A 10210-nucleotide genomic window follows, 5' to 3' on the forward strand; every position below is an offset into this window, starting at 1 on the left:
AAAAGCATTTTCCTGTCGTTGTCACAATCAAAGCAGGGTCAAGGATTATCAGAGAGATCTTTTGGCAAAGGGGATATCTTTAATGTTATAGAGTTTAGAGTGGTCAAATAACCTCAAATGAAATCCAGAGACAGTGCATGCTTCCAGCTCATACTTATGAAGAGGGGAAGTATCGTGTTTGATTCAGGATACTCTGGGCAAACAACAAATACAGTGTGTTTATATTAATGTAGAAGAATAAATAAAGAGTGATTCCCACAGGAGGTGAATAAACAGCCTTATCCTGAAACTCTAAATGGGTCTTAAATGTCCTTTTGTGTGTTGGTCTTATGAATCTGGTTAAATCGGGCCACTTTGGCTCCAGGGCAGAGGGGCCCGCTCAGATATGATCTTCAATGTGGCCTCTGCATGCACAGTCTGCACTTTAGCAACAATGGCTCATCTGAGAGAGCCCGTAAACATGTGTCTGGGACCTTGACCCCAGCAGTAAACAGTCTTTTCACCTGATGATGAATAGCAGAGCTGAGCAAGGAGCAGAGGAAAGGCCTCCCTCCTTCTGCCGGCTTCTGCTTCCAAACCATACAATACCATAACCAATATGTCAATGATTGTGTAAGTAATTAAATCATACAGTTATCATCCTAGAAGACTAAAAACCTTTAATCAAGAGTTCATTAAAATATGAAAATAAAATAAAAAATACTGGAAGAAAAGAGAGGAATAATGGTTTTCTGTGCAGTATCTATCATTATTATTATTATTTTCCCCCTCCTGGACTACCACCCTATTGTGGTGGAGGGGTTTGCGTGTCCCAATGATCCTAGGAGCTCCGTTGTCTGGGGCTTTATACCCCTGGTAGAGCCACCCATGGCAAACAGGTCCTAGGTGAGGGATCAGACAAAGCATAGCCCAGGACCCCCTAATGATGAGTAACAATATTGGTTCCAGGTTTCCCTTGCCCAGAGGCCGCCTCCTGGAGCCAGGCCTGGGGGCGGGGCCTGTCCCTCTTTTCAAGAAGGTGGACTGGAGGGTGTGTTTCAACTATAGGGGGATCACACTCCTCAGCCTCCCTGGTGAGGTCTATTCAGGGGTACTGGAGAGGAGGGTCCGCCGGATAGTCGAACCTCGGATTCAGGAGGAGCAATGTGGTTTTCGTCCTGGGCGTGGAACGGTGGACCAGCTCTACACCCTCAGCAGGGTCTTTGAGGGTGCATGGGAGTTTGCTCAACCAGTCCACATGTGTTTTAGGGACTTGAAGAAGGCATTCGACCGTGTCCCTTGGGGGGTCCTGTGGGGGGTCCTCCGAGAGTATGGGGTGCTCTGATACGGGCCGTCCGCTCCCTGTACAATCGGTGTCAGAGTTGGGTCCGCATTGCTGGCAGTAAGTTGAACTCGTTTCCAGTGAGGGTTGGTCTCCGCCAGGGCTGCCCTTTGTCACCTATTCTGGTCATAACTTTAATGGACAGAATTTCTAGGTGCAGTCATGGTGTTGAGGGAGTCCGGCTTGGTAACCTCAGGATCGGGTCTCTGCTCTTTGCACATGATGTGGTCCTGTTGGCGTCATTAGCCCGTGACCTCCGACAATCACTGGATCAGTTCGCCGCGTGTGAAGCGGCTGGGATGAAAATCAGCACCTCCAAATCCGAGGCCATGGTTCTCAACCGGAAAAAGGTGGAGTACCTTCTCCGGGTCAAGAAGGAGATCCTGCCCCAAGTGGAGGAGTTCAAGTACCTCGGGGTCTTGTTCATGAGTGACGAAAGAATGGAGCAGGAGATTGACAGGCGGTGGTGAAGTGGTGAAGAAAGAGCTGAGCCAAAAGGCGAAGCTCTCGATTTACCAGTCAATCTTCATTCCTACCCTCACCTATGGTCATGAGATTGGGATAATGACTGAAAGAACAAGATCATGGGTACAAGCGGCTGAAATGAGCTTCTTCCGTAGGGTGGCTGGGCTCTCCCTTAGAGATAGGGTGAGAAGCTCTGCCATCTGGGAGGAGCTCGGAGTAGAGCCGCTGCTCCTCCGTGTTGAGAGGAGCCAGATGAGGTGGCTTGGGTATCTAGTCAAGATGCCCCCTGGATGCCTCCTTGGTGAGGTGTTCAGGGCATGTCCTTCTGGTAGGAGGCCCCCGGGAAGACCCAGGACACGTTGGAGAGACTATGTTTATTGACTGGTCTGGGAATGCCTGGGGATCCCCCCGGACGAGCTGGAAGAAGTAGCTGGGGAGAGGGAAGTCTGGGCCTCTCTGCTTAGGATGTTGCCCCCGCGACCCGACCCTGAATAAGTGGTAGAGGATGGATGGATGGATGGATGGATGGATGGATGGATGGATGGATGGATGATTATTGTTGTTGTTGGAGTTCTGGATTGTGTCTGTCTTTGTCCCTTTGTCAGTGCCAGGGTGTCTGTTCGTCTTGTGAGGGTGTCTGTTTGTCGTGTGTTGGTGTTCTGCGTTTTCTGGAGGGCCGCTCCTGTTTCCTATTTCCTGGAGGGCCACTCCTGCTCCCTGTTTCCTGGAGGGCCGCTCCTGCTCCCTTTTTCCTGGAGGGCTGCTCCTGCTCCCTGTGCCCTGGAGGTCTGTTCCCTGTGCCCTGGAGGGCCGCGTCTGTTCCCTGGGTGCTATGCAGTCCTGGAGGGCTGCCCGCGTGTTCCTTGTGTGCTCCCCCGCCCCTGTAAATAAAACCCATTTTACCACTGTGTCCTGGCCTGTGTTCGGGTCATGTTCAACCCCCGCTTCATAACAGTTTTTGTTATTATCATTATTATAACACCTTGTGAGTTTTGAATGATTGTCAGTGAATAGGCCTCCTGACTAGTTACTTTTGGATGCCTCACATTAATTATTAGTTCACTGATCGTCATGTTTGGATTGTGTATGAAAACTGAAACCATGTTAAGATTTAGCAAAGGTGGCCCCCTGCTGAGAGCCTCGCACTGAGGTTGGTATGAATTCATGTGACATTGGAACCACTGGCCAAACCAAAGCTGCCTAGAAAAACACCCACAAAGTGAAGACATTTGCTTTGGCTCGCCACTTTTCCCTCTGAATGCCAGACCATAGAGGTCACAGGGAAGGGGGGGCTACCTTCAAGACAGAAGGACCAGATAAGCAGGACCATTGCTGTTTATCTCTGCTCGCTCTGGTTTCCAAACAAGACACAAACATTTAGGAACTGGGAGAGGCCTGGGGCAGACTTTGGCTCAATTGATGGACTAAGTAAACTTTTTGGGTGCCTAGAGCTCTTGGTTCAGGAAAGGGGGTTTCACAAAGGGTCCAGTTAAAGCTCATCACTTGGTTCACTGCACATCTATAGCAAATTTGTTGGGGTCAGAACAAACTAGATGGAATTTTAAAAATATATATAATGGTTGAATAATTCAAATTAACAGCAACACAGATACAAACCAAGAAACAGGCACTGGTTCTCTAAAAGTCCCAATTTGCTGATACATTTTCCAAAGAAGCTTGATTTATTTTACCAGCCACACATTAAAATATAGCAATGGGTATTACATTTACAACATCCTGTAACAGCTTATCTGAGTTTATCTATTCATTATCTCACTGGCCCTATTAATTCTCCATAAATTCTGGGTCTACCCGAGAAAAACACAAGAGAAGGAGTTGAGAAGCAAGTCTAGACACATATTTTTAAACAAAATAGGATGGTGTATTGTAGGTGTAACCCCTGCATTTGTGAATAATCTACCAAGCAGGTAGCTTCCAGACCGATGCGCGTCAAATTCCCCTCAATAAACGTGTTGCTGTCGTGATTTTATACCGCTTTTCCACTGACTAAGAGCTAAAAACAACACCTTGTGGACATCAGTCCAGACGATCTTACTGCTTGTCCATTTGGTCAGTTTCTCCAATCTCAGTCATTAAGTGTGGATTTGTCATAGTGCACAGAGTTCAAAGTTCAACCTGGTTGAACTCTGATCAGAGGACACACTCAGGAAGTGTAAAAAAACAAATGCATGATTGTCTTGGTGTCTGGAAGCCCCTATATTTCTGCTGCGTACATCAAAATATGCCTGGTAACAGGAGAATCATGAGTGTTTTACTATTATTTATCTTAAAGGATTGTAGCACTGTTCAATCTTGTTAATGCAGACAAGGTTCTGGGATTTCTTTTGCATTCATATCACTGTGCAGGGTTATCTGAAAGCATCTGCCTTGTGATTTTCCTAAATCCAGCTCCAGTCAGTCGGCACCATGGTCCTTGTGAAAGATGAGCTCACAATAGTAAAAAGAGTGAACTAAATTGTGGGCTGCAAACAACCAAACACAATTTTTAAAAGCTCAAAATACCATCTGTTTGTGTTTAAAATTAAGTCAGACATATCTTTTTCATCTCCCATTGAGTTCCTCTGTTTAAGCTAATTGGACCTGACGTTAAAATGATGACCTAATTCAATTAAGGTAAGCTTAGGTGAGTTTCTCTTATGGTTTTTTAACCACAGAGAAAGCTTTCTTCTTCCTCCATCCTCATTTTGATATCAAAAACACAAATGTACTGGTAAAGCATATCAACAGCAGCGATTTGAACTACAAGGTAGTGATTTACAACATCCAGATTCATGGTTTCTGGTTCTGCTTTTGTAGTGGTAATAAAGACATGGATGGGTTTACATTCCGGCCCATAACGAATGAAGATAATCAAGTCTTTCACAGAATTTCTCAGCTTTAATCAGATATGTGTGCTGGGATGTGAGTTGGATTCGAGTAGTGGCAACTGATGGATCAGTCACTGACCCGTAAGTGTCTGTATTGCAGAGGTGGAGAGGGAGGGTAGGTTAAGAACCTCATGTGCTGGATCACCGGCTAATAAGTATCCGGTCTTTTTGTAAGGGATCAGGGCTTTTCTGTACAGGGAGCTGATAATGACTGTCATTTGCAAAGCAGTCCAGACATAAACACATTTTGTTTCTAAAATTCACCAATTGGAGATGTCCTGTCTGTGTTAACTGTCCACATGTTCTGTTCCTGTGATGGCTATATTACTCACTGGTCTGTCCTGATTTCTCCTATTTTCAATCTCTGCCTATAGCATTGCCATAAAAATGTCAAGAAGTGCTTCAGTGAGAGTGTTATTATCAATTACCTGATGTAAAGCCGCTCCCAGATTTATTTTACATGTTCTGAGGCAACACACTCGCCGTGTATAACTATGTCACTCACCCAACACTCTACTACAAAAAATAGATACATTTAGAGATGGGAAATGGTGGTTCTTCTGTCAAAATACACACCAGAACATTTTCCTCTGCATTTGGAATGGCCCCAGAATAAACACAAAATGAAGTGGGAGTTGTAAAACATCTGTAGATACACAGTTGGCCCAAAGTATTTAGTCTGTGATCTAATTTATGTGAGTGAGGTACAGCAGATTAACATCTCTTCATGTTTGGTAAAATGGACAAGAGTAAAAGTGTTTTATGTCGTCAGTGATGGAGCTCAGATGAGCATCTCTTCAACTGTTTTTCTTTAAAGCTGAAACTTACTGTAAATCATAATAAAAGTGGGCTCTCACACGGTTCAGCCTGAGATGGAAACGATTCCAAATATGAGAAATTCCCAAACTCTCACTATGGAGCCATAAATATACTCATGTGGGATCAATGATTTGGGCTGTGCTATTGCTGCTGCTGTGAATGGATGGATGGAAGACTTTATTGCAGGTAAAGGTGATAAAACTGTCCGGAATCACAAAAGTTGAATGAATTTGAAAGAATAATAATTATAAATCATTCTCTTGTCATAAATGCCTCTAAAGTCAACAAAACAAAAAAAACCTGACACAATATCACAATAGGTCTCCTTTTAAAAACTAATGAGAGGAGTAATATGAGCCACAAATGCCAAAATAATATGTACCGTATTTTCACGACCATAAGTGCGCCTTATGGTCGTGAAAATACGGTATTAAAAGGCGCAGTCTCAGTTATGGGTGCTATTCCTTTATTTAAAACATACTGTACATAAGGCGCACCGTATTATTAGGCGCATGCTGAAACATACAGTAAAAAATGACAACGGAAGTAAAACAGTGAGTTTCGACACATTTATTGAACAAAATATTGATTCTTCCGCCACAAAACCATCAAAGTTTTCATCTTCTGTATCTGAATTAAACAGCTGCACTATTTCAATGTCCAACATCCCGAATTCCTCTTCTTCATCATCTGAATCAGACTCACTGACCGGTTCCAGTTCGGCGTTTATTTTGTGAAAGCTCTTACAATACATGAAGACGGTATCATAGCCCATGTGTCTACGATCCACCCGCATATGGTGGCATAACTTGCCCGCCGTTGCCTCATAGTCTTTGTGAAGGAGTGTTCGCCTTCCGTCATCCAGCGCTCTGTCGGTTTCCGTGGCAGCCGAGAACCACGGTGAACGACGACTTTTCGTGCCCCGCTGTGCGTATCGCCAAGGGATGTTAAAAGTCAGAGGGATCTCATCCATGTTGGTGATGTGGCTGGGTGCGGTTATCTTGTCGCAGCAGTAGGTGCGGAAGATGGCCACCCTCTCCTGGTAATCCGCGGGCAGCCGCTACGCAACAGTTGTCCTTGCGCGTATGGAGAGATGCCGCCTCCTCATAAAGCAAAAACACTAAGATTGCTCGATTGCCATTTTCAGCCGCATATTCGATGGCCTGCAGTTTAAAGTAAGCCTCATTCATACGCGTCTCACTTGACCGGCGCCATTTTAGGGGGTCCTTACGTGTAGTTGTGCCACTAATCGATTGGCGGAGCGTTTACTGTAGTGCACCCACCAAAGGCGCACAGCAGATTTTGGAACTCAGTCCACACACAAGGCGCTCCATATTATAAGGCGCACCGTCGATTTTTGAGAAAATGTCAGTGTTTTAGGTGCGCCTTATAGTCGTGAAAATACGGTACTCTAAATGGATCCTCAGTGGGACTGGTCATAATCAAGAAATTAGAAATCAACCAGTTGCCACAGGGGCTATATTTTCAAGCTATGTCCCCAGAGAGTTCAGAACTGAAGAAGCCTTCTGGATAGAAGGTGAAACGTCTGAACAGAGAAGAATGACGGTCCAGATGACCGAGAAAACTACCTTGGATAACGATGACCTGGAAGACTGAGAATCTACACAGACATCCTGATCATCATGTGATGGGAGTGAACGACTGTGAAACTTACCGGGGAGGAGTAGCAAGACAGTTTTGGAAATGGCTGGCAACTGGTGTCTGCAGCCTCCTCCTGTGTTCAGTGGTGCTTTTTCCAGTTTGACAAAGATTACCTTTTCTCTGACCCTTTTTTAACATCATAGTTTTTCTCTGTTTGAAACATGAACATTGCTGCGTTCAAATGAGTAAACCAGCATTTAGTAAAACAGCACGCCCTATACACTCTGGGTATTCTGCTTTCTGCTGTAGTAGTGCAATCAGTATACAAGCCTGGGGAGAGTCCAGCTCATCAAAAGATATTAGAGTACTACCTATATTCTGATAGTGGCTGTAGCATCCTACTCACACTGATAAATGTGAGAGACACAAAGACTTCCCTGCATTACGTCCCAGGACCTGAATTAGCAGTGAGCACTGAGCTTCCTGCTAGAGCTTCGAACTCAAAAGGTGGCATTCACAACTAGCACAGTGTGCTAGATGTGAACGCTAACAGTGTCCTGCTAACTATTACACTGCAACAGTGCAAAGCTGGTAATGCAGATTCCGAATGGGTCCCAAGTCCCAGTGCCATAACTATGGTAATATCTTAATACACCTCAATTATTTAGTTAAGCAAAGTGTCCTGGTGCAGCTGACTCCATTCCCCCCATCCTTGACCTAAGTGTGGCCTTTGACACAATCTCATACACTGTTCTTCTCAATAGACACTCCTCCATTGGCATCACTCAAAATTCCCTTAACTGGTTCCACTCCTGTCGCTTATACAGCTCAAATCTTTCAGTTCCCAACTGGGCTTCATCCTGGGGCCCCTTCTTTACATCATTTACCTTCTCCCCCTAGTTAACATCTTCCAGAATTTCAATGTCCATTTCCACTGCTCAAACTTGGTGCAGATCACACCAAGCTCTACCGTTCTAGCAACTCCATTAACATATTCCTCTCTTATCTCCTGGTTTTCAATGATAAGATGTTAATTCACCTCTAACTTCCTAAATATAAATATAAACAAAACCAAAGCTCTCCTCATTGGCACCAAATCTACACTATAGAAAGTAGACAGTTTCTCCCCCAACACTGACAGCTCCTCCATTTCCCCCTCCCCTGGGTCATGTTCATCCTTGATAGCTCACTGTCATTCCCATCCCACAATAACAGCGTCAGCCGGAATGCAATCTTCCAACTATGAGACATCAACCAAATCCACCCCTTCTTTTGTGCCCTATTTTCTGTTGATTTCAATTGATGTATATTTACTTGTAAATAAACCTTATTATTATAATAATAATTGGTCAGACTATCTCAGTGAGCCCTAGTACTGCGCTCCTACCTTGCATCTCCACACCGTCCCCAATCAAATTGACACCATTGTGTGTGTCGTTATCAGACAAATAGCGGGCTATAAATGTGTGCACGAGCCATTATAGCTGCATATTCTGGCTCCTTTAGCAACATGCAACACTGTTTATATATTTACAGAGGGTGACTATTAGTCTCAAGAAGGCTGATTTCATCCTATAAACATTCCCAACATTATTATTTTTCTTTTGGGGCAGATTTATATCTAAATGTTAACAACACACTGGGGTAAATGTTTAGATGGGATGGGATTGGGGGTTTATACAAGGATGTGCACAAAAGTTGTAGTTTTATCCAGTAGAAGGAAATGAATTGGATAAATATTTAGATCATTTAGATCATCATTCCAGTGGATGTTGGGGGATGATTTGTCTTTATAGTTGTGCTGATTTGTCAATCTTAATGCTTCTTTTGGAAATCTGAAAGTGATCTAATAATAATTAAGCATGTTTTCTCAGGTTTATGTATCAAATGCACCACAGACTGTAAATAAAGGGCATAAAATCTCAAACTCAGTAAAGGAATAAAATGAGTTTATAATAAAATACGTTCTATTGTTGATTGGACAGACAGCCACGCTGTCAGTGTCACACCTCACAGTCAAATCTATAGCTTCTCTTTGATATGAATGCTGCCATAATATAACATTGAGGTCAGGTTTGAATAGCTGACCATTGTCTTGAAAGAAATTAGAAGATGGAAATTTGTGGCAAATCCATTTTCACACTGGTTTTTCCCAGTACGCTGCTGTATATCTGTATATCCATCTGACCACGTTGGCTTTCTTCCCGTCTAGCTGCGCAATGAGATAAAATGTTAAGATTAAGTTAATCAGAAGTAGATTGATCAAGCTACAACATGTTGAATTAACTACTTTGAAACATACAGTAAGTGGCCACTCATCACACTGGGAAGCTCAACCTGGCACTTTGGAACAACAAAGTATTCAAAATACTTTTCCGAAAGGCAGTGAGACCTCCAAGTGCATGTGTTTCATTGGGGGAACAGCAGAGTCAGTGGCAAATTGTTAGGACGAGGTGGGAAGAAAGCCAAGAAAAACATACATGGATTTAGGCAGACTTGTTTCTACCCTGGGAGGTGTGCATCCATTATTGCAGCCAGGTGTTAAAAGGTTCCATGTGTGTTTACACTTCATATATTGTGGCACATACTGCTCACATATGAAGGGGCATGAAACCTCTCCTGACTACATCATTGTGTGAGTAACAGTAGAGGAATACAGAGGCAGGCTCCAAACCTATTTAAAACAGCATTTTGTTAACCTGACTTCAGGTATGTCGCCTGCATTGAGGGAGGGCGACATTTAAAGATTTTTAAAATCTGTGTAGAAGTGTGGAAATGTACCAACATGCACAGGTAAAAACCTACTGGAGATCATAAAACTCCACCAGCCAATCCAGGTGAAGCTCACCCTTTTTGTTGCCGCCTAACAAATTGGGGGCCTTTTGACGCCAGCCAGCTAGCCACCTCATTAAATTTACATGTGACAGCTCGGTACTGGCTCAGAACATCAGCCGGCAGTTCACTGTGTCTCCTATCTTATTCATATGATGAGATAAAAACAAACGTGGTGAGTTTCTCACTTTGCACAGGGTCATCTGACACCCATGGATGAGACAGTAAAGTGGAATCAGGCTAAAGAAAACAGCAGTCACATCAGGCAGCCTCAGCAGAGGAC

This window comes from Takifugu flavidus, chromosome 17 (assembly GCF_003711565.1).
Source record: "Takifugu flavidus isolate HTHZ2018 chromosome 17, ASM371156v2, whole genome shotgun sequence".
In the NCBI taxonomy this organism is placed as follows: Eukaryota; Metazoa; Chordata; class Actinopteri; order Tetraodontiformes; family Tetraodontidae; genus Takifugu; species Takifugu flavidus.